Raw genomic sequence first — 14,574 nt, 5'->3', positions numbered from 1 at the left:
AGATAATTCACAATGCCATTCAGCTACTTGAGCAACATTGGCCAAGAGTGCGACGAATTACTAACCTCGTATCTGAAGAGGTTCCAGAACGAGTAGGCAAAGGTCGCTAATGCCCCCGAAGAATCTGTTCGAACTCTCCTGATCATAAGGATCAAACCCAACACAGAGCTATTGAAGGAGCTCCAGAGCAAAGACCATGTGAGCTTGACCAAATTCTACTACATGGCTCGTTAGTGGCATTAGCCGGAAGCTCAACATGGGGGGTCTCAGACAAGAGACAAGATCGCCCATCGAATAAGTGTGGGGGCCAAGAGTGAAGCAACAGGGATCGTAACAGATTCCCAAAGAAACAGAGAATGGATAACCGTGGAGACAGGAAGCCTTTCCCGTGGTATGCAGAGTATACCCCCCTTACTCAAGACATCACCCACATCTTCTAGGTATCTCGAGATGCGAAGAGGTTGCCCGCTCTAGAAAGAATGAGGGAGACTCTAGGAAGAAGATATCGGCAAAAATATTGTTAGCATCACAGGGATGTCGGGCACAATACGAATGACTGTCGGGCTTTGAAGGACACCATTGAGGAACTGATAAGAAGAGGTCATTTGAAAGAGTTTGTTAAGGCAGAACCACTTCGAGAGAATCTTGGAGAACAAAGTAACCCGATCCCAAGCCAGATGCAGACCCCGAGTCAGTAGGTTTCGCCAAACCCAATAAGGTCTTTGTGAACATAATCTACGAAGGACCAGATATAGCGGGAAGCTCGAGGCGAGCCCGTGAGCAATACGCTCGGGATGCCAAAATAGACTCGGTCCCCTGAATAATGAGTTACGAACAGAAGTTGCCCAAGTGGCTCAAACAGGAAAGTGAGGTCGTCGGGCTCACAGTCAACGAGTGCGAAACATCCCCTCATCACAATCACGATGTGATTATAATCACGGCAAAGATTGGCAATGCGAGAGTATTAAGGGTCATGGTCAACAACAAGAGCGTGACGAACATTATTTTCTTTGGAGCCTTTCGAGGAATGAGATTCACATAAAAGAATCTGCGAGCGTGCCCTTTGCCGCTCTATGGGTTCACCGAGGACAATCTAGTTCCCAAAGGTACTATCGACCTCCCGATAACTCTAGGGGCCGAACCAAAGGTCAGAAATGTGATGGTCGAATTCCTGGTGGTGGGTTGTTCGACCACATATAACGTCATCCTTGGAAGGCCAATCTTGGATGATTTAAGCTCAGTCACGTCAGTGCGCTGCCAAGCAATGAGGTTCTCGACTCCCAGGGTAGTCGCGACAGTCAGGAGCTGCTCTAAAGAATCACGGGAATGTTATAATCGGGCCATAAACGTTACACAGAAATGGTTGTATCCAAAGACCATGATCATCGCAGAATCCAAGCCAAACCCTGGACCACTAGAAGACTCCATTGATCCTCATAGTCACAAAGAAGAGTCTGATGTGGGATTGACCGAGGAGCTGATAAGAGTAAGTGTTAGTGAGGAGGATCTGACTCACATACTGAAGGTCGACACCAGCTTGAGCAGAGTGATGGTCGATAAACTGATTGAGTTCCTAAAGAAAAACCTCGACATATTCGCATGGAAGCATGCTGATATGGTCGGGATCAGCCTTCAAGTGATATGCCATAGATTAAACCTCGACTCAGAGGCTCGGCCCATAAGACAGAAAAGAAGGGCCATAGATGTAGAGCACTCTCAAGCGCTCACAGATGAAGTCAACAAGCTCCTAGAAATCAACTTCATTAGGGAAGTTAGGTACCCAGACTGGCTCGCCAACCTAGTCCTAGTTAAGAAGCCGAATGGCAAGTGGTGGACTTGCATCGATTTCATGGATCTAAACAAAGCCTGTCCAAAAGACAGCTTCCCACTACCATGGATCGATTAGCTTGTAGATGCAATGGCAAGAAACACACTACTTAGCTTTATGGATGCGTACTCGGGATACAACCAAATCTGGATGTACCAGCCCGACGAAGAGCATACTTTTTTTATTACTGACCGTGGACTTTATTGTTACAGGGTTATGTCATTTGGCCTCAAGAACGCTGGCGCGACCTACCAACACTTGGTGAACAAGATGTTCGCTAATCAAATCGGCCATTCAATGGAAGTATACATCGACGATATGCTCATCAAATCAAAGGTCGTCAAAGGTCATATTGAGCACTTGGGGGAAATGTTCGACATCTTTAGAAAGTATTAGATGAAGCTCAATCCATTGAAGTGTGCTTTCAGAGTGAGCTCCGAAAAATTCCTAGGCTTCCTCGTTAACCAACGGGGCATAGAAGCTAACCCGGACAAGATTCAAGCTTTGCTCGACATGAAAAGCCCGAGTTGCATTAAACAGGTATAGAGTCTGACTGGAAGTGTGGCCACGCTCAGTAGGTTCGTTTCTTTAGCCACAGACAAGTGTTTACCATTTTTTGAGACCTTGAAGAAGAAGAAAGGTTTCCAGTGGACCGATGAGTGTGAGAGAGCCTTCTAGGAGCTGAAAGAACACCTTGGGCAGCCCTCTTTGTTGTCAAAGCCCATCTAGGGCGAGCTGTTGCTACTATATCTATCGGTATCTAAATCCGCCGTCAACGCGTTAGCAATCAATTTGCAGGGGAAATCGAACACGAGCAAGCAACAACTTGCCTTTTTCCAATAGCACTAAAAATCTGGCCTCGTCCCTACAAAAGTTGTACGCCTTTAGGTGTGGAAGTGTAAGAAGCTCGTGGACATTGCGTGAGTTGTCAGGAAGATCACTGAAATGCCGCAGCCTCTACAAGCTCACTGTAGGGAGATAGTTTTGCTCGACGTTAATTGCAATGAAAAGAAATTTGGTTAAATAATGAAGCCAAGTTCGAAATTCATCCTCGCATACACGAGCGACCAAGGCCTTATTTACTTCCAGAGCAAAGACACCGCTCGTCCCGACTTTGTAGAAGAAGAATTGGGAGTCCTAGTGCAGGACCTTTGTCGAGACGTCGATCAACCCGTTGAAACTTACCTTCCTCGCCTTAGAAAGGTAGTACGTTTGGCCTTGCCCCTTTTTGAGCCTGTACAAGTGCATAAGCTCTTCGACGAATGGCTCGTCGAGCTTGGTGATCATATAAGCGATGTATACCCCGGTAATGATCAAGTAGGAGTTGGCCGTCAGTTGGAGAGGGGCGATGTCGAACCTCTTCAACACTTTGTCGATGAAGGGGAGTGGGGGAATGGATACCCAGCACTTGAGGAGAGTCTCGACATTGGCCACCCATCCGGCTGGAGGGTTCTTCCGAGAATGTTCCCCCGGGGCGATCAGGTTGAGCTGCGGCACATAGGCCGCCTTAATGCGCTCAAGATCCTTGAGGGTGATCGAGGATTGGGGCTCTTTCCGTAGCCTGTGAAATAGATATGGCGGGGATTAAGCCAGTTGGATCGAAGCACGGTCAGACAAGCCTGCAACTTCGGGGTCCAAGCTTCTGGCAATGAACTCTTCAGATATCTCGAGGGGCACGTCCCCTAATACTGACAAGCCAACTGGAAAGTCGAACATCCGATCTATTGTGCGACTGCTAGACGAAGACATGGTTAAAGCTCGAATCTAAGTACCTAAAAAAAGAAGCGAACATGTGTTAGAGCTCGAACAACTCGGCGATCATTCCACATTTACTTCCATCTCAAGCACCCAAAGTAGCTCACGCAACATAACAAAGTCATGCGACCTACCCAGGACACTGGCGACCACCATGGTTAAACCCTTTTAACACCCGAGACGGCTGAAAACGCACCCCAAAAACCCTATAAAATCTCAAAACAACCAATGTGGCCACTACAGTGGCCACTCTTTAGCACAAAAGTTAGAAAATTAAGTAAAGAAGGGAAAGAAATCTTACTGGATTAAAGAAGTGCACTGAGAACTTGTAAGAAAGACTACCGCGACGACGAGAGAGCAATGGTAAGAAAAAGCAAGAGGGTGGATGAATTTTCAGAATGATTATTCTGAATATTCACCACCTTTTATAGTGATTTTTGCATGGAAGATGAAAGCGCAAAGTTCAATCTTGACCATTGACTCACAATCGATCCTAGCCCTTCGTTCGTTGAGTGATCTCAACCCTTGGACATGGCCACATGTTGAACATCCATGAAGTGCAATGAACTGTTGAAAATGACAACCGTCGCTGCACAACGTCTCAACTTCGCACGTGAACAATTGTCATCGACCATGCGCGACGAAACTTAACTGACAAAGGCTGATTCATTTAATGCGACACAACCACACAAAAATTACATGTATACCCTGACTTTTAGTATTCTGAGTTTTGACAGATGGCGTAGGTAATAATGTCCAAGTGTGAAGAACATCGACCAAATGTAAGATCGATTGTGGAAGCCCGATCGAGCATACTCTCAGAGACTCACTACTAAAGTCGAGCTTGGCGTCAAATCGAGCAATAGTCTCTAAAGCCCAAAACGAGCATCAAACATTAGGGGGAAGATGTTGTGTGTGGCTTTCTGCCAAGCTCAGGTTGACGCTAGGATATAGCTCGACCCAGAATGACCTTGGTGAGTATGATTGATCGACCCAGCATAAGCTCGTTGAGCCATAGCTCGACCCAGCACAAGCTAGTCGCGGAGAACCCGAATGATCATTCAATCAATTCCTAGATAGCTTCAGATCCCAGATATTACTGGAATGATCAGATTAACAACAATCTTTGCGCAATCTTAGCGCCTAATCACAAGAATATCGGAGTTGCAATCCCAATCAATTGTAATCCCTTTATTTTTGCTCCTTCCTTTATTTAAATCTTGTATATATACCCTCTAAAACGATGAGGAATGGGATACAAAATTCTAGTTTAGAAGTTATATTGTAAGCTCTCACAACAACTAAGCAAAACACAGTGGATGCAGATTGTTAACTTCGCCGAACCACTTTAAAAGTCATTCTTGCCATTTATTTTCTAGTACTTTCGTTTACCCATAACTGATTACCCATAATCACGCACATATCAGTTCTGATCCCGATAAGGTTGATCGGATCTCGCTGGTTAGTGCAAATTTCTGTATCAACATATAGTGTATTTATTAAATTAATTTTTTTTTATAGTAATTTGTCCATTTATTTGGTGTCATATTATCACATATTGTAGAATTTTTTGACATAAAATTATTAATAGAGATAAACATTAGTTCCCTTAAGATATAATGAAATAAAAATTTTCTCTTGAGGTTTCAAAAATAACTGAAGTCTCAATTATGTTAAATTTTGGATAAAATGAATAGTGAAAAAGTAAGTTTGTAATATTTATCAATAAGGTAAATGTTAATAAATTACTAATTAAACATTAAGGGAGTTGAGAATTTTTATTATTTTAAAAGAGCAAACCGCATGTTTCCACCAAAGAATAGCGTTTCATTTATTTTAGATTTTCACTTTTAAATTAACATAATTTTTTTTTTTAACTTAATGATTAAAGGTTAAAATAGTCATTCCAAAACCCCGCATGATTTCTAACCCATTACACTGCTAGTGCCACCGCCGACCGTTCAGCATTTGAACCTTCATGCTCCCTTTCTATACCCTAACCTCCTCTGACCCCCTCCACTCATTGTTTGCCGCCCATGACCTCCCTTTAGCGTCACAAGTCAGATGTGCACACTAGTTAGCACTAGGCGCGCACGAAAGCATGCTGCAGGTGAGGGGAGTTCTAGTTTTTTAGTTGGGGAATAAACTCGAACATGTGGTGTGCACAGAGGAACAACAAGGTTGTAGATGATGGGGGAATGGTCGGCGACCAAAAAATTACAACACAAACGTAACCCAAACACTTCAATTAGCAACACAACAAATGAACACCAAAAATCCGACTGTTTTCAGATAGTTGGGGTAGCAAAAATGCGATTTTCTTGCGGCAACAAAAGCAAATCACGAGTGGCAAACAACGAGTTGGGGGAGCCATAAGAGGTAGGGGTTTTGCAGAAGGGAGGGTGGAGGTTCGTTTGGTGTTGTTGGGGAGGATTTTTGATGTAAAAAATGACCGAAAAATGGCTATAAAGAGGAGAAATTGTGCAAAAGCGCAGTGGGCGTTCGCTGGCGATCAATGAGTGTTGTGGGTTAGGAGTTGATTATGAGGCTAAAGGTGGTGTCAATTGTGATTTGGGTTACCGAAGTCGGCCGAAAATCAGCAAAATGTGAAAAACCCTAATCTTGAATCTGGAATGGCTGGGTGGTTAGAGATGAAGAAGAAAATGGGAGGATAGTTTGGTAATAACACCCTTTGTATTAGTGTTGCGACTTGACAACCACTAACAATGTTACTTTGAGGGCAGGAATTTAGAATAAATGAAACTATGGGTTAAAACTTGCTATTTTGCTAATTTTTGGATGGGATTGGAAACATGTCGTATGCTCTTCTAAAAATCTTAGTGATATTTTTATTAGAGTAAACGACTTTTGCCCACCCAGGGTTTGACCCACCCTTTCCCACCCAAAAAATTTTAAAACGACACTTTACTACCCAATGTTATGTTATGTTAATAACTTCCGTTAAATATGGTTTATATTTCTATTTGACTTTGAAATTTTTTTATTAACATTAAATTACAAATTATCCCTAATTTTTTTCTCCTCTTTCCTCCTCTTTTTTTTTTTTTTTTTCCTACAATGTCTTCACTCTCCATTCAAAGTGTCAAAGTTTCACCGGCAGTCGCCTCTCTTCTGGATCATCAAATCAATGTAAACTCCTTTCCGCATGTAAATTTATCACAGCCCTTTAAGTTTAGTAGTAAAGATTCAACCCCATTACAGCTTCAGTAACAACAACTATTGAAACCAGCTCATATTCATTTTGAAACAAGAATCCGAAAGATATTAACATTGTGGTGGTGGGTTTAACTGGGTATATTGGGAAGTTTGTATTGAAAGAGTTGGTTAATAGAGGTTTTAATGTTATAGCAATTGCTAGAGAAAGAAGTGGAATTAGAGATAAAAATGATAAGAAAGAGACCTTGAATGAGTTACAAGGAGCAAATGTGTGCTTTTCTAATGTGACAAATGTGGAAACTTTACAGAAAAATTTGGAAAATTTAGGAGTTTTAAGAGATGCTGTTGTGTCTTGCCTTGCTAGTCGTACTGGTGGGGTGAAATATTCATGGAAGATTGATTATGAAGCAACAAGGAATAGTCTTGTTGCTGGTAGAAATCATGGGGCTTCACATTTTATTTTGCTTTCTGCAATATGTGTGCAAAAACCCCTTCTTGAATTTCAGAGTGCAAAAGCTGAAATTTGAGGCTGAATTGGTGTAAGAGGCCGAAGAGGATAGTAGGTTTACCTATAGTATAGCGAGGCCAACTGCATTTTTCAAAAGCTTAGGGGGACAGGTTGAGTTGGTGAAAGATGGGAAGCCTTATGTGATGTTTGCAGATGAGAGGTTCTGTGCTTGCAAGCCGATAAGTGAGCAGGATTTGGCTTCGTTTATTGCGGATTGCGTGTTGAGTGAAGATACAACAAAGAGGAGAAAGAGGGAAGAGGGAAAATAAAAAAAGAGAGCGGCTGGCCGATCTGCAAAAGAGAAAAAAATTGAAGAGAGAAGATATAATAAAGAAAAAAAGAAAGAGAAAGAGGATAGAAGAGAATAAAGAAAAAGGGACTTCGAATTTTAAATTTTGATTTTTTTTATGAGGTTAATTAACCATCCTGCTCTTACTTATACCAAACTTTTGATCATCATACCCTTCTTTATAATAAATTTACTAACATCTCTGATATAGGTAGTAAACTGTCATTTCAAATTTTTGGGTGAGAAAGTGCTCTTAGCCAAACCTTGGTGGGAAAAAGTTGTTTTCTCTTTTCATTAATACCATGTAGCCGCTCTTTTTTATTTCTTGTTAATACACATTAAGGGTGCGTTTAGTTACGGTTATATATAGGTTGCAAACGAACCGAACAGTTCACGACGTTGTTGTTCGTTCGATACTGTTCGATAATGTTCGCGAATATTTGTTCGCGAACAGTTCGATATTCGTTCGATAATATTTTCGAACAGGGGTTGTTCGTTCGATTATGTTCGTGAACACTATACTTTCGACTAATCCATCCGTTCGCGAACAATCGTTCGATTGTTCGTTCGTTTATGTTCAAAAAACATGTTATGCATTATATAATTTAATTTTTTTTTTCATTTTTATATTATGTTTGATTTAGTTTGGATGAATTTTTTTTTAATGGTAATCAATATAAAATATTATGATACTTTTGTTTTTCTTATTATATAATATGTTTGGATTTTTTTTTTTTACAAATGTCATCATATAAATATATAAGTTATAACATTTTAATTAAAAGTATAAATTATTATGATACATGGCATGACAAATTTAATAACATAAAGATTGTATAATCAAGTGATATATTATAGTAATCCTAACTAATACTTCATATTTTTCTAAATGTAATCAATAATTAAATATTATAAGATAGCATTTCAATTAAAAAATAATAATATGTATGGTAAATTGATAAACATAACATATGTATAATCAAGCGATGTATAGTATAACAAATTTAATATATAATAGCTTAATTAAACCTAAATTAATCACACATTTGTATAGATCATTTATTACAATAAACCCTCATACCACTATGAATTTATAGGTGTTGATACAAAATATATGTAGACATAATGAAACATATGTATTGATCATATATTAAATAGACTTTCATTCACTATAAATTTATGAGTGTTGAACAAAATATATATGTAAACATTTAAAATATTTATGATAATTATGTAATGATAATAAATAATGATGACCTATATTTTGATAATTTCATAACATATTTAACCTATGATTATATATTATAATAATAATTTTGTATATACACAATTATACATTATATATAATAAATTAATTACACATATATGTGGATCATATATTATATAGACCCTCATTTCACTATGAATTTATGGGTGTTGATACAAAATTTATATGTAGACAGTAATAATATATATATTTATATATAACAAATTAACACTAAAGGTGGAAAAGTAACCCGCCCGGCCCGGCCCGCCCGCGGCGGGTTACTTGTTTTGGCGGGCTGGGCTCAACCCGCCCGCCAACAAAGGCGGGCCGGGTTAGGCCCGCCAATTAAGGGAAAGATGCTGGCCCAGCCCGGCCCGGCCCGCCAGCCCTAACCGCCGGGTTAGGCACGGTCCGGGCCGGTTAGCCCGATTTTATATTTTTTTTTGTGTTTTTTTTTGTTTTGGTTTTTTTATTTATCTTTTCAAATAAAAAATTATAATATAATTATTTTTAGTTAACTTTTCAAATATCAATAATTCAATTCAATTCATTTTTTTTTTTTGTTAACATTTCAAATATTAATTCATTTTTAATACAATAATTGTAATATAAGAAAAATTAGACTTATTCATTTATCAAAATAAAATAAGAATTACAACAATTATTGCCTCGTTAAAAACCTCACCAAGAAAAACCCAATGGGAGAAAACTGGGTAAAGAAAAAAGGTGCAATAATTGACATTAATTTACAAATTACATTTTACAAAACAACTAAATTGGGTGGTTCACTAGGACCTCCCTCATCTGTATCATCTATATTACAAAATTGAAATGTCTATTAAACATTGTCGATAACCTCGTATTGATCTTGATGGCGCGATCGTTCCCAATCTCCAAGACATGTGAGGACTTCAATCATTTTTGGAGCAAGTTTAGTCCTCCTTTCATTTAAAATCTCCACTTGCACTAATTGTTTGTTCGGATGAGACGGTTGAGACAGGAACAGCAAACACCAAGGCAAGTCTTGATAATACCGAAAAAAATACATTTTCTGGCTCTCCAATACTCTAAAGATCAAAGTGACCTGTTGAAAACATTTCGGGGGTTGCCAAATATTGTTGAAGTTCATTACTCTGCGACTCCATGGAGGACAGCATATTTTTTGTTGTTGTTGTTGGTGGTGTGCGTCTGAAGAGAGGCTGTGCTTCGACTCGGTCCTCTTCGGCCTATTCAGTGCATTCCAAGAGAATAAGTTTCATTTGTTTCTTCTGCTACAGCTTCTCTGGATATTTCGCCTCTTTGCGACTGCGTGTTCCCATACCTGTTTTCATATTGGAAATATACTTCGAAAAGACTATTTTTTACCTCTCCTATTTGATTGATATATGATTCGTTTTGTAAATTTTCACTTAAATTGTCAAGACCATTTTCAAATGTGCTAATTTAATTCTAGGATCAAATATAGCACCTAAACAATAAAGAAAAGGAACGGGTCTCCAATATTTCAAAAAAAAATTTTCCATTACCTTTATTGGTGCATGTAAAATTTCATCATCTTTGTTTTTTGTAAATAACTCGGAAATTTTTATAATTGCATGTATTACCAATGGACTAGTAGGGTATACACACCAGAAAGTTGTAAAGTGGCTTGGTAAAAACATTTGAGAAAAGAATGAAATACTTTAGCTATCTTCCAATCATTTTCTACCAAATGATGAGGACCTCTATTATTTGCTACAAAATAACTAATTATATTAGCATAAGGTAAACATGAATCAACATTAAATAAGTACTATTCCACTAACAGCATACCTAATGCAAAAGTTCTAGGAGACATATTTGATTTTATCACACTCTTGAAATTCACATTTCTTTTATTACTACTAGTAATCCAAGCTAAAGATTCCCTAATTCTATCAATATTTTTTTTAATTGTTTTCATACCACTTTTCACAATTAAATTAATAACATGACATGCACAACGTTGGTGAAAAAACTTCAAATTATTATATAAAGATAATTATTTGAAAAAATTCTATAGCTTTACTATTAGAACTTGCATTATCTAAAGTTAAACTATATCACTTTAATCAATATATCATAATCTTCTAAAACTTCAATAATTTTATTATAGATTTCTAAACCACTATGATCCACATCCATTAATCTAAATCCTAATAAAGATTTATTTATTTAAATTCATTATCAAAATAATGACTAATCACACAATATAATCTTGTTTAGCTCTACCCCCCCAAATATCAGCAGTTAAAGCCACACTAATATATGCAAGTATGAATTTATTTTTTAATTCTATTTCATTTTAAACAATTTTATTAAATCATTTCTAGTTGCAGTTTTAGAAAACTTTTAAATCCTGGAAGAAATGAATTTTGAACAAATCTTTCAAAATATTTATCTTCTGCCATATTAATAGGTTGATCAGATGCAGCAATAATAAAGCTAACTGTTCCCTATATACATCAAATTATAACGCCAAGTAGTACCCATATTAGTTATTTGAGTTGATTGGTTTCTCTTTCCATTTGATTAATAGGTTTATTAGCATGCCTTTTTAAAGTACTAGTACCATTACCTGAATCAGCTTTATAAACATTTGCACAATATTTGCATCTTGCTTTCTTGACTTGAACGCCATTTTCTGTCTCATAAAACTTGTCGAAATGCGCCCAAACGTCTGATGTGTGTCTGTTTCGCTTTCGACGGCAGTTGATGATCCCCCTCAGCTTGAGATGAAGTTGGACGGGACGACGATTACGAGGACGACTTCTAGAACCACCGGGCGCTGTTGGAATCGACGCCATATTTTGAGGTGTATCGGATTCTGAGACTGGGATTGGGACAGCGGGACTATTGAATCTCCTGCATTCATAGTAAAATCAGCGGACTAGGACTAGGATAATAGTTTTCTTCCTCATTGAAATTGATGGAGAGAAATATCTATCCATTGTAGACTTGTAGTTGAAAAAAAAAAGATGTAGAAGAAATAAAAAAAGAAAGAGATTTGGAATTGAAATTGGAAATATGAATTGAAAATTGCAAAACCTAATAAAAAATTAAAATAAAAGCAAATTGATAACAAAAATATAAGAGAATAAATGAATAATTGAGACTTGAGAGTTGAGAGAATAGAGAATATGAAGAATGGAGAATTTGAGTTGTGAGAAAAATATGAGATTTTAGGTCAATTTATAGAAAAAAATAGGGAAAGAAAATGACGAAAAAGACCCCTCCAACCTATAAAACGGCTATATTCAGGTAAAAGTGTAATTGAAAAAAATAAAAAATATTAATAATTTTTTTTTTTTTTTTTGGGCCAACCCGCGGGTTGGCCGTTGGCAACAGCCACCCCCACAACCCCCGGTTGCGGGCCTCTTCGAAAGAGGCCAAATACAACCCAGCGGCCGCAGGTTACCATAGTGTAACCCGGCCCGCCCGGTGGTGGCTGACGGGTTGGGCTCAACCCGGCCCGCCATGAAGGCGGCCGGTTTGAGCCCTCTTTTTTGCGGGCCGGGTTAGGTTGGCCCGCCTAACCCGGCCCATATTTTCCACCTCTATTAATCACACATATGTATTGATCATATATTACAATAATTTTCATTTCACTATAAATTTATGCGCGTTGATATAAATATATATGTAAACATTTAAAATATTTAGGATAATTATGTAATGATAATAATATATATGTAAACAAATTCTTTTTGTTTGTGTCATGTTTGATATGGAACTAAATTTGTTTTGAATGATTTTTGTTCTGTTTAATTTATTTTGAAATTTTATTATTTATGATGTTAGTTATTTTAATTTCACTGAGTTTTTATTGATTTGTTTAAAATAAATATAGATGAGAGTTGGTTTATTTTCAAATTTGAATTAAATGGTTATGATTATAATTGTTGCATATTTTTTTTTTTAGAGCATCAATTGGAAAGTTGGGTTATTTTTTATTCGAACAGTATTCTAACGAGTTATTCGAACTATTATTTACAAGTTATCGAACGAGTTATTCGAACAGGTATTTAAAATTATCGAACGAGTTAGTCGAACAAGTTAGTCGAACGAACACAACGAGTTATGAACGAACGCGAACGAGCTTTTTGTTAATCGAACGAACACGAACACACATCCTGTGTTCGTTCGAACACGAACACACCATGACCATCAACATGCTTATCGAACAATTTTCGAACGGGCCTGTTCGTTCATGTTCGGTTCGATTGCAGGCCTAGTTATATATAAATACCGAAGTAATGTTATTTTATATTATTTAATTACCATATTTGATTGTTAAGTATTAAGATTTCGATATTTAAATATTAATAATAGTTAATGTTAGTAATAGGAGTAATCTAATTATCTCTATTTTCTTAGGTATTTTAAGATTATTTGATTATCTTATTTTTATTATAATTTTATCTCTTATTATAAAATTTTAGGACAATAATATCCTTTTTTTAAAAACAATTTACAAAATACAAATTAACTATTTTATCCTATATACAAAGTTTTAGGACATAAATACCTCTAAAATTGAAAAAAAAAATTACTCAAAGGTGGTGGTTGGATTTGGCCACCACCGCCATCAGTAAAAAAACATTGCAGATTACGACTATTTTACGGCAAAGATATGACCATAAAACGACCACAAATCTAGCCGTGAAAGCCAAATATTTAGTTGTGAAACACCATTGTTTCACAACCAAATCTCCACTTTCACCGCATCAACGTTGGTAGGCACCGAGAGTGGTTGGGGTGATGAGTATTTTTGTTAAGTTTTAAACTTTTTTAGTTATTGATTGTTTTAGTAATATATCAAACATTGGGGTTAAAGATATTAAAATTAAGAATAAAAAAAAAATTAATATTTAAGAATGAGACATTAATAAATTATAATATACCTACTAATCCGTATTATTTCCGCTTTTTGGGTACACGTCCGTAGTAGTGTTGGACATTTTCGGTTGTCCAAATCTCCATCCTCTTGATTTTTATCAATCTTTGAAGTTATCCACTTCGATAGAATCATAAAAATCTTTTAGAGTGTCATCTTCTTGGGCTTCCTGGTTGTGGGCTAGACCAACCTTAGAAGATCAATAGTTCCTTCCATTAAGGCCTGCTTTGGTAGATGGGCTAAATCGAACCCTTCTAGTAGCATTCTCAACTGGGCCTGATTATACTGAAAGATATTTACGGTTTATTCTCACACAACAAAATATATTGTCCTAAGGGGGCGTTGTTTCAGGAATATAGATTACTGGAATATTGGATTACTGGAAAGATAGATTACCTTGGAAGATACTCTGGAATCTTTAAGAAAATATGTTTGGTTATTTGGTGGGTATGTTAATTAATATGTTTGGTTATGGGAATAAATTGTGGGTATGTTATTTAAATTACTAAATTGACCCTATTTTAAATATTAATATAATTTATTTTTATTATTAATTTTTGAATGATTTTTTAACCCCCAATATTTCAGATTTAGCTAAAACACCCCCGCTTATAAAAAACTTTAATTCATGACGAAATCACCCCCACCTCCTGCGCCGCCTGCCCGCACCGCACAATTCCGGAAAATCGCCGGAGCCCCTAAAAAGAAGGAAATTCTGTGGGAGGCTTTGAAAGGCTTCGTTATGGCCGTTTCCAGCCATATTGATGGCCGAAAACGGCCATATCAGGCCAGATCGGGGATTTGGCCATTAACCCAGATCCCTGGCCATTTTCGGCCAAGTCTGGACCAGACCTGG

The 14,574-nt window shown here is 37.3% G+C and overlaps 1 pseudogene; it reads left to right on the top strand.

Moving 5' to 3' along the window:
* Positions 1-6,661: 6,661 nt before the first annotated feature.
* On the top strand, positions 6,662-7,537 carry LOC116140913 (annotated as a pseudogene).
* The last annotated feature ends 7,037 nt before the right edge of the window (positions 7,538-14,574 follow it).

This window comes from Pistacia vera, unplaced genomic scaffold, assembly GCF_008641045.1.
Source record: "Pistacia vera cultivar Batoury unplaced genomic scaffold, PisVer_v2 Contig387, whole genome shotgun sequence".
In the NCBI taxonomy this organism is placed as follows: domain Eukaryota; kingdom Viridiplantae; phylum Streptophyta; class Magnoliopsida; order Sapindales; family Anacardiaceae; genus Pistacia; species Pistacia vera.
Note: the sequence above shows the minus strand (reverse complement) of the source record. Positions and strands in the feature narration are given on the sequence as shown.